The sequence below is a fragment of the Lepidochelys olivacea genome (assembly GCF_965140295.1).
Source record: "Lepidochelys olivacea isolate rLepOli2 genome assembly, chromosome: 3".
In the NCBI taxonomy this organism is placed as follows: Eukaryota; Metazoa; Chordata; order Testudines; family Cheloniidae; genus Lepidochelys; species Lepidochelys olivacea.
This window is the reverse complement of record NC_140413.1, coordinates 45,834,351-45,856,932: the sequence shown is the minus strand read 5'-3', so window position 1 is coordinate 45,856,932 and position 22,582 is coordinate 45,834,351. Positions and strand designations below refer to the sequence as shown.

Sequence of the window (22,582 nt, the reverse complement as noted above, 5' to 3'; positions counted from 1 at the left end):
CGCCTAGCCAGCCAGATCAGCCGAATCAACCCTGGCGATCAATGGGGTGACAGATGTCGCAGCCAGATCGCCCTCACATCCAAAGCTACATGGGGCTAGTGCGCTATATAAAGCTTCATCGATTCGATGATTTTACCCTTAGGGTGACTACCTAAGCGGGGCGCTATGGGACCAATTGACTACAGCTAGTGGACTTTACTGTGTAGTAGGCACCAGGACTGGTGGAAAGCGATCCTACCCCAAAGAGAGCCCCAAATGTTTTGCACTGTATTTCTCTCCCAAAAGCCTCTGCAGCATTTGCAAATTACCAGCCTCTCTACTGGCGGTTCTCCCCGCTTGCCCCCGCCCACTGGTGTCGCGAGGCGGGAGGGGGGCGGGGTCGGTGGGCGGGAGCTGCGTTGGGGCGCGCGCCGCAGGCGGGGTTTTGCCGCCTCGCCCCCACCCCGGGCGGGGCTAGTTCTGCTTTCAGGTGTAACCCCCTGTGGCTTGCGTGGGGGCTGGGCTTGGTTCGGGAGTAAGGGGGTACGGGCCCGAACGGCCTACCGGCCCGCGGCGGCGCTTTAGTGTCGCTGCCCCTTTTGCCCCCCCGGGGCAGAAGTAGCTGCCCGGGGGCAGTGATTTAAAAGGGTTGTGTTGCAAATCCCTTTCGTTTTAATAGGAGTTGGATTAATGCAACTTTCCGTGTCGGGGAGAGGGGGTGTTTAAATGCAGTTGGGGGGGGGGGGGAAGATCTACCTTTCTCCATATAAAAGCAAATCAGGCTCCGCCTGTAGCTTTGAGGCTGCAAGAACTATTTTGGGGGTGTGTCAAGTGTAGTTTTATCCTTGTTTTATGAGACAACGGGAGGAGAGAAGGCACAGAGCATCACGGGTGTGACTCCCACCCCACCTCTGAGAACATCTCCAGCTGTTACATATTTCAAGAAAAGGCCCAACAGCTGTTACTTCTGGCTCTGTAAATCCTGATATAACACTGACCCTGGGAAAGCTGGTGCCTGGAGCTGGCCCTGTGGGCTCCTGTACAAGGGAAACTGCCTGTTTGGTGTCCTGAGCTAGAAAGCAACCTAGCAGGGAACAGACTGCAGGATAGAGCTCTGCTCAGTGCTGAATGGTCCTGCTGTTGGCCATATGTGCATAGGGACCACCTGCCGTAACAGCTGGCAATCTTATGTACAACTGGGGTTCCTTATTTAAATCTGTAGCAGCCTCCTTGGGATGTGCTGTTTCCATCCACCTGAGAACTGCATTCCTGGAGGGGGGTTGCTGTGCCTCAGTGGGTCACAGCTGAGAGTGCCAAACTCAGGACAAACTGCTGAGAAATAGGGCAGACTCACCCTAAACTGGTGATTATTCTATCATTAGATTATACCAGTCACAAAAGTGAACATCTGTCTCACCACACCGGTTAACAAGCATAAGTGCTGGAACTAGGAGTGTTGGGGGAGAGGGTTCTGCTGCACTCACCCCCCTGCCCCCTGGTTTGAAGTAGTTTCGATTATGTACAGTGTTTACATTTTGATTCAGTGGCTCTCAGCACCCCCACTATACAAATTGTTCAAGCACCCCGTTAAGAAGACAAAAAACAATTTCCTTAGGCATTCCAGCTCTTCGCTCACTACCCAGATACTAGACTCTCTGATGACTGGGTACTGAAACCTAATTTAATCAAAGAGTTCCTTCTAATCTCAAGAGATCAGCCACTTAGCCAGGTCAATATATAACCCCAATCTTACCCAATAATCACACTGATGCCAATCCTTTAATAACTTAAGGTTTAATAATAAAATAAAAGAATGAGTTAATAATGGTTACTAGATCATATACATACAAATCATTGCAAAGTCCTTATATCAGGTTTGTAGCAGTAATGAAATAGACTTCCAGATTATAAAGTCTCTCTGGTAACTTCCAAAAGATTGGAAGGTCCAAAGTCCATAGTTCAAAATGTTCCTTTTTGATGTAAATCCACAGACCTGAGAATCAGGGCAGGAAAGAGGCAAAATGGAGGTATCTCAGTGGTCTTTTATATCATTTGCCATTGTTATGCTTATAAGAAGCTCACAGAATCTTTTAAAAGGGGATAAGGCAATACACCACGTCTATTGTACTAATTTAAAGCTAGCAAAATGGAATACACTTTTACTTGAGACAGTTTCTTTTGGCCTACACAGTGTGCCTGAAAATTTACTGTTTCAAAGCTCACAGCCTTTGTTTGTGGAAAATTTCTGGCCCAAGATGGAGTCCAGGGTCACATGAGCATATCACATGTCCTTATGTGCTTTGATTCACAGGTGCAGTCATTGCATTGTCCATTCTTGTTGAGGCATCCACAGGAAAGCTTACTGGGTGGGATGACAGGTTTCAGAGTAGCAGCCGTGTTAGTCTGTATTCGCAAAAAGAAAAGGAGGACTTGTGGCACCTTAGAGACTAACCAATTTATTAGAGCATAAGCTTTCGTGAGCTACAGCTCACTTCCTCAGATGCATATCGTGGAAACAGTTTCCACGATATGCATCTGAGGAAGTGAGCTGTAGCTCACGAAAGCTTATGCTCTAATAAATTGGTTAGTCTCTAAGGTGCCACAAGTCCTCCTTTTCTTTTTGGGTGGGATGAGTTTCCTCTGTGGCCCATTGTTAGAGCGAAGTGCCCTTAATGGGTAATTAACATACAGCTATCTGGCCTTGATGGAAATCTTATCTGGTGGGTGTTACCCAGTAATACAACATATGTATAAGATACAAGTCTATGGCCAATGTTCATAACTTTAGATACAAAGATGATACATGCATATAAACAGGATAATCATACTTAGCAAATCATAACTTTTCCATTGATAACCTTACGACATACTTTGTACATGATTTGTTACAATTGTATACAACAGGTAATATCAGTTATATAAAGAGCCATAGTCAATCATATAGCATCACAAAGGGAAAGAATAAAATCAGAAAAATGGCAGGTAGGAGTGGAAGGTCAGAGGCGTATCCAGCTTACAAAGAATGATGCTGAAATGCTACTTGGAAGTGTTTCCTTTTGTTGTAGGTCAGAGGATAGGCATTTTAAGGCTCCCTTCTCTGGAGTTAGTGTCTGATATTTGGTACTCCCTATGTGCTTTCTTCCTAGTGACATTAGGAAGAGCAGAAGCAGAATCAAGATTGCTATGTGACTCCAGGCTCAGAGGACAGAATGTTGAATCTAAGCTTTATTCATTTATATGTACACTATCTCTCTCCCCCACCCCTTTCTCTGAGTAGTCCTAGCATCTGGTGTTCACTCTCCCTCACAAACACATATGGCCTTTGTTCCTTCTCCCACATAAACAAAATCCCAAATCCCTGTGGCTTCAGTGGTCTGGAACTCTTGTGCCCTTGAGCAGGGAACGGCATTTAGAAATCACACTGATTAGGTATTTTGGATATCCTAGATGAGAAATCCTTGCCCCAACCCTGCTGATCTCTAACCTGAAGGCCTCTTTTATTTTGTGCTGTTGCTGTGGGCCATTCTCCCATGCAGTTCTAGCTCTGCTGGCTCCTAGTTGTGCTGCCATTTGTTGGGCACAGCTCAAAATGCTTTTGATTTTGGGCTTTTGAATACAAGAAGCAGTAACTAAGCCTCTTCCCCCTAACCTACCTTCTTTTTCTTTTTCGCTGCTTGTAATCTGTGATGGCAATAGCATGACCAGATGTCCTGATATTAGGGGCTTTGTCTTATATATGCAATTATTACCCTCCTCCCCCTCCAAAAAAAGTGGCTTTGTCTTATATATGCAATTATTACCCTCCTCCCCCTCCAAAAAAAGTCCTGATTTTTCACACTTGCTATCTGGTCTCCATAGATGGCAACAGGGGAGATGTACAGAACTGTTTACCTGGCTCTTTCCTGCCCACCTCTACCTTCCCTTCAGGTTCCTCTCCGCTTCTGCAATTTAGCTGCTCTTCCTACTGAACAGTTAGGGCTGGGGGTGGGCCGGGGGGGAAGGAAAAGGGAAGAGCTGCCCCATCTATGGCCTTGTTTATGGGGGTGGGGGTTGGGTTTTTTTCAACCAAGTTAACTCAAACCAGCTAGACTAACTCAGTTGAAAACCCCACTTAACCCCTGTTAGTGTCCTGACATCACATCTTACAATCAACGTAAGAAGATACAAAACCCTGCTAAACTCAGGCTAAGAGGTTATCATAGAATCATAAAATATCAGGGCTGGAAGGGACCTCAGGAGGTCATCTAGTCCAACCCCCTGCTCAAAAGCAGGACCCATCCCCAATTAAATCATCCCAGCCAGGGCTTTGTCAAGCCTGACCTTAAAAACTTCTAAGGAAGGAGATTCCACCACCTCCCTAGGCAACGCATTCCAGTGTTTCACCACCCTCCTAGTGAAAAAGTTTTTCCTAATATCCAACCTAAACCTCCCCCACTGCAACTTGAGACCATTACTCCTTGTCCTGTCCTCTTCCACCACTGAGAATAGTCTAGAACCATCCTCTCTGGAACTACCTCTCAGGTAGTTGAAAGCAGCTATCAAATCCCCCCTCATTCTTCTCTTCCGCAGACTAAACAATCCCAGTTCCCTCAGCCTCTCCTCATAAGTCATGTGTTCCAGACCCCTAATCATTTTTGTTGCCCTTCGCTGGACTCTCTCCAATTTATCCACATCCTTCTTGTAGTGTGGGGCCCAAAACTGGACACAGTACTCCAGATGAGGCCTCACCAATGTCTAATAGAGGGGGACGATCACGTCCCTCGATCTACTTGCTATGCCCCTACTTATACATCCCAAAATGCCATTGGCCTTCTTGGCAACAAGGGCACACTGCTGACTCATATCCAGCTTCTCGTCCACTGTCACCCCTAGGTCCTTTTCCGCAGAACTGCTGCCTACCCATTCGGTCCCTAGTCTGTAGCTGTGCATTGGGTTCTTCCGTCCTAAGTGCAGGACCCTGCACTTATCCTTATTGAACCTCATCAGATTTCTTTTGGCCCAATCCTCCAATTTGTCTAGCTCCCTCTGTATCCTGTCCCTGCCCTCCAGCGTATCTACCACTCCTCCCAGTCTAGTATGATCCGCAAATTTGCTGAGAGTGCAATCCACACCATCCTCCAGATCATTTATGAAGATATTGAACAAAACCGGCCCCAGGACCGACCCCTGGGGCACTCCACTTGACACCGGCTGCCAACTAGACATGGAGCCATTGATCACTACCCGTTGAGCCCGACAATCTAGCCAACTTTCTACCCACCTTATGGTGCATTCATCCAGCCCATACTTCCTTAACTTGCTGACAAGAATACTGTGGGAGACCGTGTCAAAAGCTTTGCTAAAGTCAAGATACAATACATCCACTGCTTTCCCTTCATCCACAGAACCAGTAATCTCATCATAGAAGGCGATTAGATTAGTCAGGCATGACCTTCCCTTGGTGAATCCATGCTGACTGTTCCTGATCACTTTCCTCTCATGTAAGTGCTTCAGGATTGATTCTTTGAGGACCTGCTCCATGATTTTTCCAGGGACTGAAGTGAGGCTGACTGGCCTATAGTTCCCAGGATCCTCCTTCTTCCCTTTTTTAAAGATTGGCACTACATTAGCCTTTTTCCAGTCATCTGGGACTTCCCCCGTTCGCCACGAGTTTTCAAAGATAATGGCCAATGGCTCTGCAACCACAGCCACCAGTTCCTTTAGCACTCTCGGATGCAACTCGTCCGGCCCCATGGACTTGTGCACGTCCAGCTTTTCTAAATAGTCCCTAACCACCTCTTTCTCCACAGAGGGCTGGTCATCTATTCCCCATGTTGTGATGCCCAGCGCAGCAGTCTGGGAGCTGACCTTGTTCGTGAAGACAGAGGCAAAAAAAGCATTGAGTACATTAGCTTTTTCCACATCCTCTGTCACTAGGTTGCCTCCCTCATTCATTAAGGGGCCCACACTTTCCTTGGCTTTCTTCTTGTTGCCAACATACCTGAAGAAACCCTTCTTGTTACTCTTAACATCTCTCGCTAGCTGCAGCTCCAGGTGCGATTTGCCCCTCCTAATTTCATTCCTACATGCCCGAGCAATATTTTTATACTCTTCCCTGGTCATATGTCCAATGTTCCACTTCTTGTAAGCTTCTTTTTTATGCTTAAGATCTGCTAGGATTTCACCGTTAAGCCAAGCTGGTCGCCTGCCATATTTACTATTCTTTCGACACATCGGGATGGTTTGTCCCTGTAACCTCAACAGGGATTTCTTGAAATACAGCCAGCTCTCCTGGACTCTTTTCCCCTTCATGTTAGTCCCCCAGGGGATCCTACCCATCCGTTCCCTGAGGGAGTCGAAGTCTGCTTTCCTGAAGTCCAGGGTCCGTATCCTGCTGCTTACCTTTCTTCCCTGTGTCAGGATCCTGAACTCAACCAACTCATGGTCACTGCCTCCCAGATTCCCATCCACATTTGCTTCCCCTACTAATTCTTCCCAGTTTGTGAGCAGCAGGTCAAGAAAAGCTCCCCCCCTAGTTGGCTCCTCTAGCACTTGCACCAGGAAATTGTCCCCTACTCTTTCCAAAAACTTCCTGGATTGTCTATGCACCGCTGTATTGCTCTCCCAGCAGATATCAGGAAAATTAAAGTCACCCATGAGAACCAGGGCATGCGATCTAGTAGCTTCCGCGAGCTGCCGGAAGAAAGCCTCATCCACCTCATCCCCTGGTCCGGTGGTCTATAGCAGACTCCCACCACTACATCACTCCTGTTGCTCACTCTTCTAAACTTAATCCAGAGACACTCAGGTTTTTCTGCAGTTTCGTACCGGAGCTCTGAGCAGTCATACTGCTCCCTTACATACAGTGCTACTCCCCCACCTTTTCTGCCCTGCCTGTCCTTCCTGAACAGTTTATAACAATCCATGACAGTACTCCAGTCATGTGAGTTATCCCACCAAGTCTCTGCTATTCCAATCACATCATAGTTCCTTGACATCACCAGGACCTCCAGTTCTCCCTGCTTGTTTCCAAGGCTTTGTGCATTCGTATATAAGCACTTGAGATAACCTGCTGATCGCCCCTCATTCTCAGTATGAGGCAGGAGCCCTCCCCTCACAGAAATTCCTGCCTGTGCTTCCTCCCGGTATCCCGCTTTCCCACTTACCTCAGGGCTTTGGTCTCCTTCCCCCGTGAACCTAGTTTAAAGCCCTCCTCACTAGGTTATCCAGCCTGCTCGCAAAGATGCTCTTCCCTCTCTTCGTAAGGTGGAGCCCGTCTCTGCCCAGCACTCCTCCTTCATGGAACACCATCCCATGGTCAAAGAATCCAAAGCCTTCTCTCCGACACCACCTGCGTAGCCATTCGTTGACTTCCACTATTCGACGGTCCCTACCCAGGCCTTTCCCTTCCACGGGGAGGATGGACGAGAACACCACTTGCGCCTCAAACTCCTTTATCCTTCTTCCCAGAGCCACGTAGTCTGCAGTGATCCGCTCAAGGTCATTCTTGGCAGTATCATTGGTGCCCACGTGGAGAAGCAGGAAGGGGTAGCGATCCGAGGGCTTGATGAGTCTTGGCAGTCTCTCCGTCACATCGCGAATCTTAGCCCCCGGCAAGCAGCACACTTCTCAGTTTTCCCGGTCAGGGCAGCAGATAGATGACTCAGTCCCCCGGAGTAGAGAGTCCCCGACCACCACCACCCGCCTCCTTCTCTTGGGAGTGGTGGTCGTGGAACCCCCCATCTCAGGACAGTGCATCTCATGCCTTCCAACCAGCGGAGTCTCCTTCTGCTTTCTCCCCCAAGACATATCATCTGGTCCACTCTCCGCAACGGTACCTGTGGAGAGAACATGAAAGCGGTTAGTTACCGGTGTCCGCGTTGCTGGAACCCGGACATTCCCCCTTCTTCTTCTGGAGGTCACATGTTGCCAAGCTTCTTCACTGGCCTCTTGGCTCCGCTGTGCAACCTGCTATAAATCTTTAGAGTTTTGTGCCCATAGAAGCATATCCTGACTTTTGTCCAGAAAATCCTCCGTTTCTCGTATGCAACGCAGGATTGTTATCTGGTGCTCCAGACCTTCGATCTTCTCTTCCAGTATGGAGACCAGCTTGCACTTTGTACACACAAAGTCGCTTCTGTCCTGTGGAAGAAAGACAAACATGGCACATCCAGTGCAGGTCACAACAGCTGAACCCCTCCCTTCCATATCACCTTCTTACTATGAGCTTCCTCAGAGAAGCTCATAGTTATACTGGGCGTGTGCTGACCGCTGCTTTCTGCAGTTCCCATTGACCAGGAACGGTGAACCAGGGCCATGCCTGAGGATGGTCAATATAAGCGAAATGTCTCACGGTCCACCTGCGGATTACCCTGATGGGCTGTGTGCTGAAGGTTGCCAATCCCTGGGTTATACTGTGTCTGTGTTGGTGGTAAGTAGAGCTTTCAATCAGGTTAACAGCTGGGAAAAAGGCACCTTTCCCCCCCTAATCTAAATAAGGCCTATAACTTAATTTTATACAACAGATGTGCTTTGATGCCCATTTTGTACCCATTGTTGTTATATGAGTGCTAGGCACCTGATCCAAAATCTGTTGAAGTCAATGTGACTCTTTCCACTGACTTCATTGGGCCTTGGATCAAACTGTGAGGCTGTTTGTATTTTAAGGGGCTAGCATCCATCACTTTGAAAAGGTTTGTGTTCTCTACTGCACAGCCTTGTAGGCCTGGGCATGTGAAAGTTAAAACCTTTTTTATAAAGATTATTAATTACTCCGCATTTGGTCATGTGTCATAGTTCACTTTAGGAAAAACAAATTTGTGTAACCCCTTAAGCAACTTTAAAAACTTGTTTGTTTGTTTTTAACTGTCTTTACCTGTATTACAACCCACACCATAAACCAGCAATACTCAGACTGTGGCTGACAAGCTGCAAGTGGCTATTTAATGCGTCTCTTACAGCTCTTTGCAGCGCATGATATTAAAACACTGATTTAATTATTAACCAACCAGGCTGCTTTACTCTCTTATTAACCAATTAAGTTAGTTGCTATGAGAATAGTGACTAATTATTTCCCCTGTCATACTGTTCATATATGAATAGTACTATAGCAAAGGAAACTATGAATTCACGCTGCTGATCACTCATTTGGCTCCTGAACCACTGAGGTCTGAGTATGACTGCCTTAGGCCATTAAAACACACTGAAACAGCATAAATAGCGAAGACTCTTACTTTTGCATTTTGCTCAGCTTAGGCGGTAGAATAATCTCTGGTTCTCATGCACTGAAACAAAGCTGCAATATTAGGGTTGCAAATATTATCGGGCAATGTTTGTTTTCACTGACTAAGAGAATAGGAGCAGACCCCTAACTCTGTTTGCTGCAGCTGGCTAGCTTCAGTCATTTTTATTCCTGGGACATCAGTAACCAGCTGGAGTCTGGCATTTGTCTTTTGTTTTTATGCCCATTAACTAACAAGCAATTAGCTGTAGTATTGCACAAGACATCTTCAATGCCGTTCAAAGGCCTCTTTTTTCCCTACTCATGAGGGACACTGCAACATTGAAAACTGTAGTCTATTATTCATATGCAAGCATACACTTTCCCAGATCACTGCACCTGTGGTTCAGAAATCTCTGTACAGATGGAAGCATTCGCCACACCAGCAGAGACTTCCCATTATGCAGTTATATGCACTGTTGATGTAGCCATGTTGGTTCCAGGGTAATAGAGAGTCAAGATGGGTGATATCCTTTGCTGGCCCAACTTCTGTTGCTGAGAGCAGTTATTTAGCTGACTTACTGGTGGAGCTGGAACTCTACGCTCTCTTGGCTTACGGCTGCAGAATGAAATTCAGCTCCTACTGAGATCCAAACACTAGTCTATTCAGCACATAATTTAAAAAAAAGAGTCATTCTCCTGGCAGCACAGTCTAGCTCAGCAATTTAAAAAGTTTGAATGGTTACATGCTGCTATAAGAGCTATTCAGCGAAAGAAATGAGACCCTATTCATGGACCCAAACTTACACAAGTCAGAAATCTCCTTCTATATTAAGTCTTAACCAGTTTGACAGACTGCTGATCCAAGAAATCATTTAAAGTTCCAGCAAATCTTGAATCACCAGGGCTAGAAAGGGATGTTCTAGAGCAGGGGTGGGCAAACTACGGCTGGCGGGCCACATCCGGCCCTTGAGCTCTCGCTGGGGAGTGGGGTCTGGGGCTTGTCCCGCTCTGGTGCTCCAGCCGGGGAGCAGGGTCGGGGGCTGCTCCATGCAGCTCCCAGAAGCAGTGGCATGGACCCCCTTCGGCTTCTACGCGTAGGGGCAGCCAGGGAACTCCACTCTGCACGCTGCCCCCACCCCAAGCACCACTCCCGCAGCTCCCATTGGCCGGGAACCGCAGCCAGTGGGAGCTGCAGGGGTGGTGCCTGCAGACAGGGCAGTGTGCAGAGCTGCCTGGCTGCGCCTCTGCCTAGGAGCTGGAGAAGGGACATGCTGCTGTTTCCAGGAGCCACTTGAGGTAAGCACCACCCAGAGCTTGAGCCTCCACCAGCACCCCAACCTCCTGCCCCAGCCCTGATCCGCCTTCCACCCCCCAAACTCTTTGATCCCAGCCCAGAGCACCCTCCTACACCCCAAACTCCTCATCTCCAGCCCCAACTCAGAGTCCACCAGCTGGAGCCCCAGCCCGGAGCCCCCTCCTGCACCCTGAACTCCTCATTTCTGGCCCCACCGCAGAGTCCGCCCCCCCCCCCGCAGCCCAACCCCAATTTTATGAGCATTCAGACCTGCTGTACAATTTCTATTCCCAGATGTGGCCCTCAGGTCAAAAAGTTTGCCCACCCCTGTTCTAGAGCATTAGAAAATGGATTCCCAGGCTTTCATTTTTTTAATGGTATATAGTATTCATCGTCCGCTACCATGCAGTTCTGGTACATAACTAACGGAATCCCATATTTCAGATTACCATCTTGCCTCCTCTTTGATTCAGATATGATTTTTCGTGGTATTAGCTTAGAAACATCTAGAGCATTTAACCTATTTTCCCAACTGATTTTTTTAGAGTTTGATTAGTGCTCATTTATTTCTTCATTTGTTTCCCACTAATTAGGGGCCTGGAGAGCCCCCATTCAGGCTGTACCCTGAGACGCTCCTGTGTCCCTGGGGTGAGGCACCTTTATTCTTTCTTGTTTTTAATGGTCATCTTTTTAGTATGTAGTTCACATTTTCCAGCAAGAGGGGGAGCCATGGTTAGGGCATATCTGGAGATGCTGAGTATGTGCTTGTCATGAGGGTGCATACGTAGCCTAGAACAGTGTTTTTCAAACCATGGGTTGCGATCCACTTCTGGGTTGTGGCATGTAAAGCACTGGGTCACCTTGCTCTGGTCAGCACCGCCAACCAGGACTTTAAAAGTCTCATTGGCAGTGCTGCCCAGCTAAGGCTACCTTTTCCGACACCGCACTGTGCCCCAGAAGCGGCCAGCAGTGGGTCCAGCTTGTAGGTGAGGGGCCACGGGACTCCATGTGCTGCTCCGCCCCAGGCACCGGCTCCACACTCCCCTTGGCCGGCAACAAAGATTGTTTGGGGTGGAGAAACCCATGCTACGAAATTCACTGCAGAGGTATTTGATGTAGGATGACTATAATGTTTATATATCATTTGTGGAGGGGACCCTGTATATTAGTTATAGTACACACTGTGCACTGAGAATAGACCACTATAAGAATGACATTCAGCATTGACCTTCTTCTTCCTCCCCTGCTCCCCATGACTTTTGCTGCAAAACCCCTATACCAAGTAAAGTTGTTGGTTTTGGTTCCTTTTCTCCAAAAGGGAGATGTGCCAGAGACTCCATGAAATCTGCTAGGGACTTTGCTATTGCAATTAATTTTTATGTGGCTAGCACTCAGACTGCAGTGATTGGCAGGAGTATAAAGTCCTAAGACGGTTACATATTAGAGCCATTGCTGCAGCTTCCAGCTCTAGGAAGTCAGTACCTATACTGCTCATACCTGGCTTTTTCTTAAGTTCTTGGAGTGAAGAAAAAAAAATCCTCAATTAAATGCTATACATTGATAAAAACTGCTCAACTTAGAAAAAAGTACTTGAAGAGATGCTGAATTAGTTCTAGAGAAAACATTTCATCCTCTCAGACAGGCATCCTGGAAACTATTACTCTAAAAAATAACTTACAGGTGATCCTTGTAGTAACTCTTCATTTCCATGTATTTGTCAGGTGACTGAAGATTTGAAGTCATGGCTGGAAAACCCAAACTTTACTACTTTAATGGGAGAGGCAAAATGGAATTGATTCGCTGGTTGCTAGCAGCTGCTGGGGTTGAGGTTTGTTTTGGTATCTTGAACCACCTGTGTATATACCTGCCTCAAAGCTCAAACTTAAAGCTGTGTGGGGTAAACAAAAAATAAAGTGGAATTAATTGTGTATGAACAAAACAGAAGTTCTTCGTACCTGCACTAGATGCTACGTTAGTCTGGGTAGATAGAGGGGTGTGACCACGTTCTGGCAAAGCCACTTTAAATTATGTTAAAGAATAAGTTTGATTCTGAATATTTGCTACATTAGTTGTCAGTGAAATGTTTAATATCCAGCTCATCAGTTATGGTGGTAACATGCACAATCTGGGGCAGGCAGGATTGCCATCTGTCTGCTTTATCTTCTTCTTTATCTTTTGGGCTGGTCTTTCCACTTTCATGGTGTTCAGTTTTTACCAGTGTGACTCCTACTCAAGGTTTGTAGTTTCAGCTGACTAATTAGTTCTCTGGCAGAGAATTAACTGTATCCCAAAAGCATTTCGTCTTCTTTGGTATGTATGAGGCTGAGCAGGGAATATTGAGCAAACTGATCAGGATCTGCTGGAAGCTATGCAGATGTTCTGAGCAGAGGGGGAAAGACAGGCAAGTGAAATGGAAGGAAACCGACATTAGCCATAGTCCTTTCTAGGGTGATGTCAGATTTCTAACTTCATAGAAGATTAGAGTTGGAAGAGACCTCAGGAGGTCATCTAGTCCAACCCCCTGCTCAAAGCAGGACCAACCCCAGCTAAATCATCCCAGCCAGGGCTTTGTCAAGCTGGGCCTTTAAAAACCTCTTAAGGATGGAGAGTCCACCATTTCCCAGGGTAATCCAGTGCTTCACCATCCTCCTAGTGAAATAGTTTTTCTTAATATCCAACCTAGTCCTCTCCCAACTTCTTAAGAGAGAGCTTGAATGAGCACTTCCATAACATTTGCCTCTCTGCTCTCCCTCCCTTATAGTAACCATCCTGAAGTCACATTTAACTGACTTCTTGGTTCTAGAGCTCTGAAAAAACTCTGTTCATATCCTGAGTGGCGCTTTTTTCTTTTTTCAGTTTGAAAAAGAATTTTTGGAAAAAAGGAAACAATATGAGAAGCTCTTACAAGGTGAGTCTGGATGAAATCTGAAATATTTGACCAAGTTTTTCTTAATTTATGAGAAGGAAGGCTAAGGGAAGATTTGGTAGTTTGGGATCAATCAATTGCATACTAGCAAGGTGAAATGGAGTACTGACATCTGTAGATGGGAACGTTGCCCTGAACAGACAAGCATGCTCTTCAGTCACAGTGACTTACTGAGGATTAATAGACCTATCTGAGCTCTAAAGGCTAACCTGGCAGAAACAAATTCCCCAGAGCGTGATTGTTCTGTCCCTCTTCACGTCAGCCAGTGCCTTTGTAATGGACATTAATCCTTTCTGTCAGCAAAAAAATCACACAAGCGGTGAATCCAGAATTGTCACTCTAATTGCATCCGATGAAGTAAGCTGTAGCTCACGAAAGCTTATGCTCAAATAAACCGGTTAGTCTCTAACATGCCACAAGTACTCCTTTTCTTTTTGCGAATACAGACTAACACGGCTGCTACTCTGAAACCTGTCTAATTGGCCTGATTTTCCACTCTTCCACCTTGTATAGTCATTCAAACCTGTGTGAAATGCTACCATGTGGCAAATCAGGCTCTGTTATTTTTAGTATGTACTTAGTGTTGAAACTGGACATAGTGAGTTTTGTTTGTTTGGCTCACAAACCATGCAGTTCTCCTCATACCAGAACTGATGATAGCTATTTGGATCCCTTAATACCATGATGATAGGAGTCTCTTGGATATTTTCCTAACTCTCTCTAGAACTGAATGTCAGAATTGATGAGACTTTCCTATTAATAAGAAAAGCAGTGCTATAGAGTAAACTAGTATTTTGAGATTTGTTCCCTTCCCGCAAACACTTTTATATAATTTGTCTGAGTTTAACTCCCTGCAAAAGCTTATAGAAGCATACACTGTGCCAGCCAAACCTACGTTGCATGTGCTAGAAAGTTTTAAGTTTCTGTGCTTCAGGGAAACATCTTTGTGACGGATCGCATCACAGAAACTCCCTTGTGACTGCCACCTGAGTCAAAACCTCTGAGCCTGTTTTCCCTGCCAGCTTGGGACTTCAGTACCTTGCAGTGTTTGAGCCAGACACGCTTGCCTGCTGCAAACACAGATCCAAGTCTGAACCATGTCCCCCACAAGCTGCAGGCTTAACTGAAAACTGCTTAAGAAGTGCTCCTGTCTCCAGCACTCAGATACCCAACTCCCAATGGGGTCCAAACCCCAAATAAATCCGTTTTACCCTGTATAAAGCTTATATAGGGTAAACTCAAAAATTGTTTGCCCTCTATAATACTGATCGAGAGAGATGCACAGCTGTCTACCCCTCCCCCCTGTATTAATACTTACTCTGGTTAATTAATAAGTAAAAAGTTATTTTTATTAAATACAAAAAGTAGGATTTAAGTGGTTCCAAGTAATAACAGATGGAACAAAATAAATTACCAAACAAAATAAAATACAATACGCAAGTCTATGTTCTTGTTAGTAGCTACAGGTGTGGTGCTCTGCTCTTGTTCGATGATAACAGTCGGCTTCATGCATGTTCCCTCTGTGTGCTGCCCCAGCTCTGTGCAGATAGCTGACACAGCAGACCCCGAGAGAACTCCCAAAGACCACAGATTCTAGTAAGGTACGAAGGCACCTGGCCAGGTTTATTGTCAAACGAAGCACAATAATAGTTTCCTATATACTCTACCAGACATACCACGAATATGTGTCCCCTGGCAATAGACACAGCTCAGTCAGTGGCGGGACACTCCACTGCCCCCTAGGCTGGACGACGATGTGCCCTTCCAGACCTATTCTTATATAGGTGCAGAACAGATTATTCATCCCTCCTGTCATATTGAGGTGCAGCCCCTTTACCCATTAGGGTGCTGCTTCTCCCCTGTTACATGCTGGTTCAAACAAATCTATCCATCATGTTGTCCTTTTGACCCTGTATGTACATGCATACAAATAGGATGAATATATCCATTAGATCATAACCTTTTTATAGATATGTTACATGGCATATCTAGCATAAAACATATTCCAGTTATGTCATATTTACACTCATAAGCATGTGTCTATAAAGCATTATGGCGTGCAACGTCACAATCTTATTTCCTGGGAATCTTGTGTTTAATACAAAAGCTAAGTCAGAATTTTGAGCAGTTTATCTATTTTGGTCATTTTACTGGTATTTAATCCTAATGTGATAAAGCATAATACAAGACACATGCATATTATCTAAACAATCCCTGGGTTGTTCGAAGGCCCCTGTGTAGAAAAGTATTAACTGCCTCTCCTTTGCTCCCACTCTGCTGGAAAAAATACATTATGTAGGTCACTTTAAATGTTGGCATTTGGGGTGTCACTAATGCATTAAATACTTCAGTCTTGTTGATGCTTTTAAAGTAGCTATTCTCCTCGGTATTGCAGTGCCAATCTAAATGCTGATGTGTACAATCAAGGCTTGGCATGCTGAGGGGGAACTTATTATTTTTAAAACCAGGTTTGCTGAACCAAAGTAACTTTATTTCCTTCATCTATGAAAATAGCTGGGGTCCTTCCTGCAATTAATGATTTTGTTTTGACTCCACTGGTACAATTTTGTTACTGACTCCCATTGACAGTTCACATCAATTTCATTACCAAAGTAGCAGTTCTTCTGAAAGTAACTGGAAACAAATCAGAGTGTTATTGGACCCCATTTCCAGGGCAATATAAAAGATTGGGGTGGGAGTATGGGACTGTTTCCTTTTTCCTTTCCAAAGATGGATTTCTGCTCTTTCAACAAGTGCCCTTGGTGGAAATTGATGGGATGCAGATGGTGCAGACCAGAGCAATTCTCAGCTATATAGCAGCAAAATACAAACTCTATGGAAAGGACCTGAAGTAGAGAGCAATGTACTGTAACAACACTATTCTTACTCAGTCTTCTGTAGTAACCAACTGATTAACTAGAGCTTATCTAGCAAACAGATGTCGGTGCCTCAGTGGAGTTACACTGGTGTAACTGAGATCAGATTCTGGCCCACTAATTCGTTGTATTCTAGTGATTTATATCTAACAGATCTGAGCCAGTAAGTTGCTCTGCTCTGATTTTAATCAGTCTGGCTAGGCAGCCACCACAGAAGTTGGCAGGTGATGGGGTTAAAATCCAAGTCTCTTACAAAGAAAAATGGTATTCCTGTTGCTGCAAAAATCAGACTTTGCATAGTGTGATGTTGCCTTCAGGTAGGATCACATTACATAGCAGCATTATAAAGAGTACATTTTCAAGTATTCCTTCAGTAGCTGTGGGGAAGGGTGTTTAATCTCTGCTGGTCGATGTTTGGGTTAATTTGAAATTACATCCAGTCTAATTACATCCTGTGTGTCTACCAGTCTAATTGTGACCTGTTTCTCTGGGGTCTTGGAACTGTGGGTATTCAGGCTTTGCGTGCCTGTCTGTCTTCAGCAAGTAGTTGCTGAACCGACTAGAGGGGAAGCCATTTTAGATTTGGTTTTGGTGAGTAGTGAGGACCTCATAGAAGAAATGATTGTAGGGTATAGTCTTGGCTCAAGTGATCATGAGCTAATTCAGTTCAAACTGAACGGAAGGATTAACAAAAAAAAATCTGCAACTAGGGTTTTTGTTTTCAAAAGGGCTGACCTTCAAAAATTAAGGAAATTAGTTAGGGAAGTGGATTGGACTGAAGAATTTATAGATCTAAAGGTAGAGGAGGCCTGGGATTATTTTAAATCAAAGCTGCAGAAGCTATCGGAAGCCTGCATCCCAAGAAAGGGGAAAAAAATTAATAGGCAGGAGTTGTAGACCAAGCTGGATGAGCAAGCATCTCAGAGAGGTGATTAAGAAAAAGCAGAAAGCATACAGGGAGTGGAAGAAGGGAGGGATCAGCAAGGAAAGCTACCTTATTGAGGTCAGAACATGTAGGGATAAAGTGAGACAGGCTAAAAGTCAAGTAGAGTTGGACCTTGCAAAGGGAATTAAAACCAATAGTAAAAGGTTCTATAGTCATATAAATAAGAAAAAAAGAAGACCGCTAAACACTGAGGATGGAGTGGAGGTCAAGGATAATCTAGGCATGGCCCAATAGCTAAACAAATACTTTGCCTCAGTCTTTAATAAGACTAAAGAGGATCTTAGGGATAATGGTAGCATGACAAATGGGAATGAGGCTATGGAGGTAGACATTACCATATTTGAGGTAGAAGCAAAACTCAAACAGCTTAATGGGACTAAATCGGGGGGCCCAGATAATCTTAATCCAAGAATATTAAAGGAATTGGCACATGAAATTGCAAGCCTATTAGCAAGAATTTTTAATGAATCTGTAAACTCAGGGGTTGTACCATACGATTGGAGAATTGCTAACATAGTTCCTATTTTTAAGAAAGGGAAAAAAAGTGATCCGGGTAACTACAGGCCTGTTAGTTTGACATCTGTAGTATGCAAGGTCTTGGAAAAAATTTTGAAGGAGAAGGTAGTTAAGGACATTGAAGTCAATGGTAAATGGGACAAAATACAACATGGTTTTACAAAAGGTAGATCGTGCCAAACCAACCTGATCTCCTTCTTTGAGAAAGTAAGATTTTTTAGACAAAGGAAATGCAGTGGATCTAATTTACCTAGATTTTAGTAAGGCATTTGATACTGTGCCACATGGGGAATTATTAGTTAAATTGGATAAGATGGGGATCAATAGGAAAATTGAAAGGTGGATAAGGAATTGGTTAAAGGGGAGACTACAACGGGTCCTACTGAAAGGTGAACTGTCAGGCTGGAGGGAGGTTACCAGTGGAGTTCCTCAAGGATCGGTTTTGGGACCAATCTTATTTAATCTTTTTATTACTGACCTTGGCACAAAAAGTGGGAGTGTGTGTAGCCAGACAGCCAGCCCCCTCCCCCCCCTCCCCTCAGACCAGCATTGCTGGAAACACAGGAGGAAGCCGGAACAGGGCACTTAACATATATTCCAGCACAGCCTTTGAAGCTGTGAAAAGCACAGGTGTGCTGCTACAATGTGCCTCTGGGAACAGATACAACGATTAAGCTCACAGCAGGCAGAGGCCCTGTGACAGACATGGCTCTTAGCCCCTACTAAATAGCGTGATGCACACACACCAACATCCTAGGTGGGAAAATATTTACCCTGATAAAAGAAATGTCCAGTAGTCGAAACTTATTGTTTCTCTCCCTTGCAAGTGTAAACTACTCTTGCGAAAGCTGGGGTCACCCCGACAGACCAGCCTCAATTTGGCATAAGAAAGGAGAAAGAGAATAAAGGAGTACAGAGGTATAAGTAGGGGACCTACAGCACCATGATTTTTGAGTGCTTTTCACTATCTATCTGCTGGTCAGATAAGTGACAGCCTCCCAAGGCTTCTGCAGCTAAGAGGGTCCCTACGCCTTGTCCCTTATTCGTCTTTCCGCGGAATTGAGTGACCGATCTTGGCTTGGCACCGCTGGAATCGAGAGATGCAAGGAGGGTAAGAAGCACCCACACCTGATCTCCTATCTTTAGTGTACACATATTTTGAAATAGAGCTCTATACTTTGTTTTCTTTCTTTGGGATTGTGGCTTCAGTTTTGTAACTTGTTTGTGTGTGTAACATCTCTACATTTAAATAAGAAGGCACTAGCAATTTTGTAACCACATGATTAGAATCTAGCTTAATAAATTTTGGTAACCATTTGTGCATAAGCCTGACTTGTTTTCTCTGGTTTACTGTAAAGCAGCCAACACAATTAAAGAACCTCAGCCGTTTTGGCTCTAAAGCCTGGCCATTAGGTGAGCGTACTAAGAGCCTAGCGTTGAGTTGTGCCGCCTCCACGGGGCAAACTCTTGGGACACCTTTCAGTCAATCCTGGCTGCCCGCTGCGAAGGAGCTCTGAGCTCTAGCAGTTAAAGTCACGGGTGTGGAGAGGCTCTTAGTGCTGCCATTGGGGCACCTGTCAGTCAGTATTGACTGCCCGCTGCGAAGGAGCTCTGAGCTCTAGCAGTTAAAGTCACGGGTGGTTAGGACCTTGGGGCATCAGTCAGCCTAGCCCGGGCTGCCCGCCGCGAAGGGACAGTGCGTCCTAGCGGTTAAAGTCACGGATGGTATAAACAGGCATAGCTGGCACCTCACCAAACATCCTTGGCTGTCGGCTAACAGTGTGCTAATAAAGTTTGCAAATGATACAAAGCTGGGCAGTATTGCCAATTTAGAGAATCTTACAGGAGGGTCTGGATGACCTTGTAAACTGGAGTAATAGTAATAGGATGAAATTTAATAGTGAGAAGTGTAAGGTCATGCATTTAGGGATTAATAACAAGAATTTTAGTTATAAACTAGGGACGCATCAATTAGAAGTAACGGAGGAGGAAAAGGACCTTGGAGTATTGGTTGGTCGTAGGATGACTATGAGCTGCCAATGTGATATGGCCATGAAAAAAGCTAATGCGGTCTTGGGATGCATCAGGAGAGGTATTTCCAGTATGGATAAGGAGGTTTTAGTACTGTTATAAAAGGCACTGGTGAGACCTCGTCTGGAATACTGTGTGCAGTTCTGGTCTCCCATGTTTAAGAAGGATGAATTCAAACTGGAACAGGTACAGAGAAGGGCTACTAGGATGATCCAAGGAATGGAAAACTTGTCTTATGAAAGGAGATTCAAGGAGCTTGGCTTGTTTAGCCTAACTAAAAGAAGATTGAGGGGAGATATGATTGCTCTCTATAAATATATCAGAGGGATAAATACCGGAGAGGGAGAGGAATTATTTAAGTTCAGTACCAATGTGGACACAAGAACAAATGGATATAAACTGGCCACCAGGAAATTTAGACTAGAAATTAGATGAAGGTTTCTAACCATCAGAGGAGTGAAGTTTTGGAATAACCTTCCAAAGGAAGCAGTGGGGGCAAAAGATCTATCTGGCTTTAAGATTAAACTCGATAAGTTTATGGAGGAGATGGTATGATGGGATAACATGGTTTTGGTAATTAAATATTCATGGTAAATAGGCCCAATGGCCTGTGATGGGATATTAGACGGGGTGGGATCCGAGTTACCCAGGAAAGAATTTTCTATAGTATCTGGCTGATGAATCTTGCCCATATGCTCAGGGTTTAGCTGATCACCATATTTGGGGTCGGGAAGGAATTTTCCTCCAGGGCAGATTGAAAGAGGCCCTGGAGGTTTTTCACCTTCTTCTGTAGCATGGGGCACGGGTCACTTGCTGGAGGATTCTCTGCTCCTTGAAGTCTTTAAACTACGATTTGAGGACTTCAATAGCACAGATATAGGTGTGAGGTTTTTTGCAGGAGTGGTGGGTGAAATTCTGTGGCCTGCGTTGTGCAGACTAGATGATAGTATACCCCCATGTTCTTCTTTATAAAATGATTGCATGGTATCCAATGCAAAGTTTGTCATGTTGGGTGTCTTTGGAAGGCTCACGATGCACTGAGCATGGTTGTTACAGTAATGTTATAATTTCATGTATGTAGTTATGAGGCTGAAAATGTATCCTCATGGCTTAAAAATAAGCCCAGGCAAAAACACTCCAAAACCTAAGAGGCAGTTCACACCTCATCAGGGCATGTATGGGACAAACCCAGCCCAGCCCTACAGGAACAAAGGACATTGGCCTAGGCAGCAACAAAAGAATCTGTCAGACTCTCCAGTGAGTCAGCCCCCTTCCTTTGGTCAGTTTGGAACAGCAATGAGGTAATGCTCACCTGACTCTGAAGGGTTGGGGGGGTGCAAAACCAAGAGGGAAGAAAGGGCATGATAAAAGAGAGAGACATTTGCCATGCGCTCACGCTCTCTCTCTCTTCCACCTACATCTACAGGCACAACACCAAGCGACTGAAGTGATGATCAAAGGGGAGAGCCAGGCTGAAGGGTGAGAAGCATCTAAGTTTGTAAGGCACTGAAAGCGTTAAGAGCAGCTTAGAATGTGTTTTGCTTTTATTTCATTTGACCAAATCTGACTTATTATGCTTTGACTTATAATCACTTAAAATTTATCTTTGTAGTTTGTTTATTCTACCTGAAGCAGTGCGTTTGGTTTGAAGTGTATCAGAGACTCCTCTTGGGATAACAAGCCTGGTACATATCAATTTCTTTGTTAAACTGATGAAACTCATAAGCTTGCAGCGTCCAGCGGGTATAACTGGACACTGCAAGACGGAGTTTCCTAGGGTTGTGTCTGGGACTGGAGATATTGACTAGTGTCATTCGGTTGCACAGTCCAAGGAGCAGCTTACATGCCAGAAGCTGTGCATGAACAGCTGATGAGTGGGGGTTCTCACAGCAGAGCAGGGTAAGGCTGGCTCCCAGAGTCAAGGATTATGGTGACCTAGGAGGTCACCAGTCCAGATAACACCAGAGGGGAATATCACAGGTGGCTTTTGTGAAAAGCCTTCCTAGAGGGGTTTCTAGGTTTCTCAGTTGGTGAGCTATAGAGCCACACAAGGTGACAAACATAAGAGACACACATCAATGTGTTGGGAATCCTGAACTAGCTGTTGAGAACTACATACCTTTTCCAGGCCTGAAGAAGAACTCAGTGTGACTCGAAAGCTTGTCTCTCACCAACAGAGGTTGGTCCAGTAAAAGATACTACCTCACCCACCTTGTCTACTCTGGCATTCTTATGGTTAAATGGCAACCAAACACTGCCTTCTTCAGTCAGGTCCTCTGCTTTTACACAAATTGATGTAATTTTTTTCCTCTCACGTTCTGGCCTTTAAATATTCTTGTGATGTTTCCTGTTTTTAGGCTTTTAAAGCAAGAATAAGCAACATCCCCAGTGTTAAGAAATTTCTGGAGCCTGGCAGCCAGAGGAAACCTGTCCCTAATGATAAATATATGGAGACTGAAGAAAGTCCTCCGAATGAACTTTTAATGTGTAAGCAAATTAATGTGGCTGGTTAAAATAGCACTGAGGAGCTCAGTTCTAGCATATACTCACACTTAAACTGCTTAGAATGTACATGTGCTGGTAAGCTACAGATAAAGGTATATCACACTTGAATGGAAGAGCTAACTGAAAAATATGTGATGCTAGAGAGGTGGATAACAAATAGAAAACACGATGTACAAATATTAATTACTATGCTACTTGTCTGCATTTAGTAAGATGTATTTTTATTAAATTTCTCTTGCTGTTCTGAGTTAATAAAATTAATACACATATTGTCTAGCTAGAAAATTTTGATTTTCTGAGGGAAGGT

The 22,582-nt window shown here is 44.9% G+C and overlaps 1 pseudogene across 1 annotated transcript; it reads left to right on the top strand.

The window, feature by feature from the left end:
- The first annotated feature begins 12,213 nt into the window (after positions 1–12,213).
- On the top strand, positions 12,214–22,361 carry LOC311518841 (glutathione S-transferase A4-like; annotated as a pseudogene). Its single transcript has 4 exons — positions 12,214–12,303; positions 13,332–13,383; positions 16,132–16,301; positions 22,128–22,361. The product of its transcript is annotated as a glutathione S-transferase A4-like (transcript).
- The last annotated feature ends 221 nt before the right edge of the window (positions 22,362–22,582 follow it).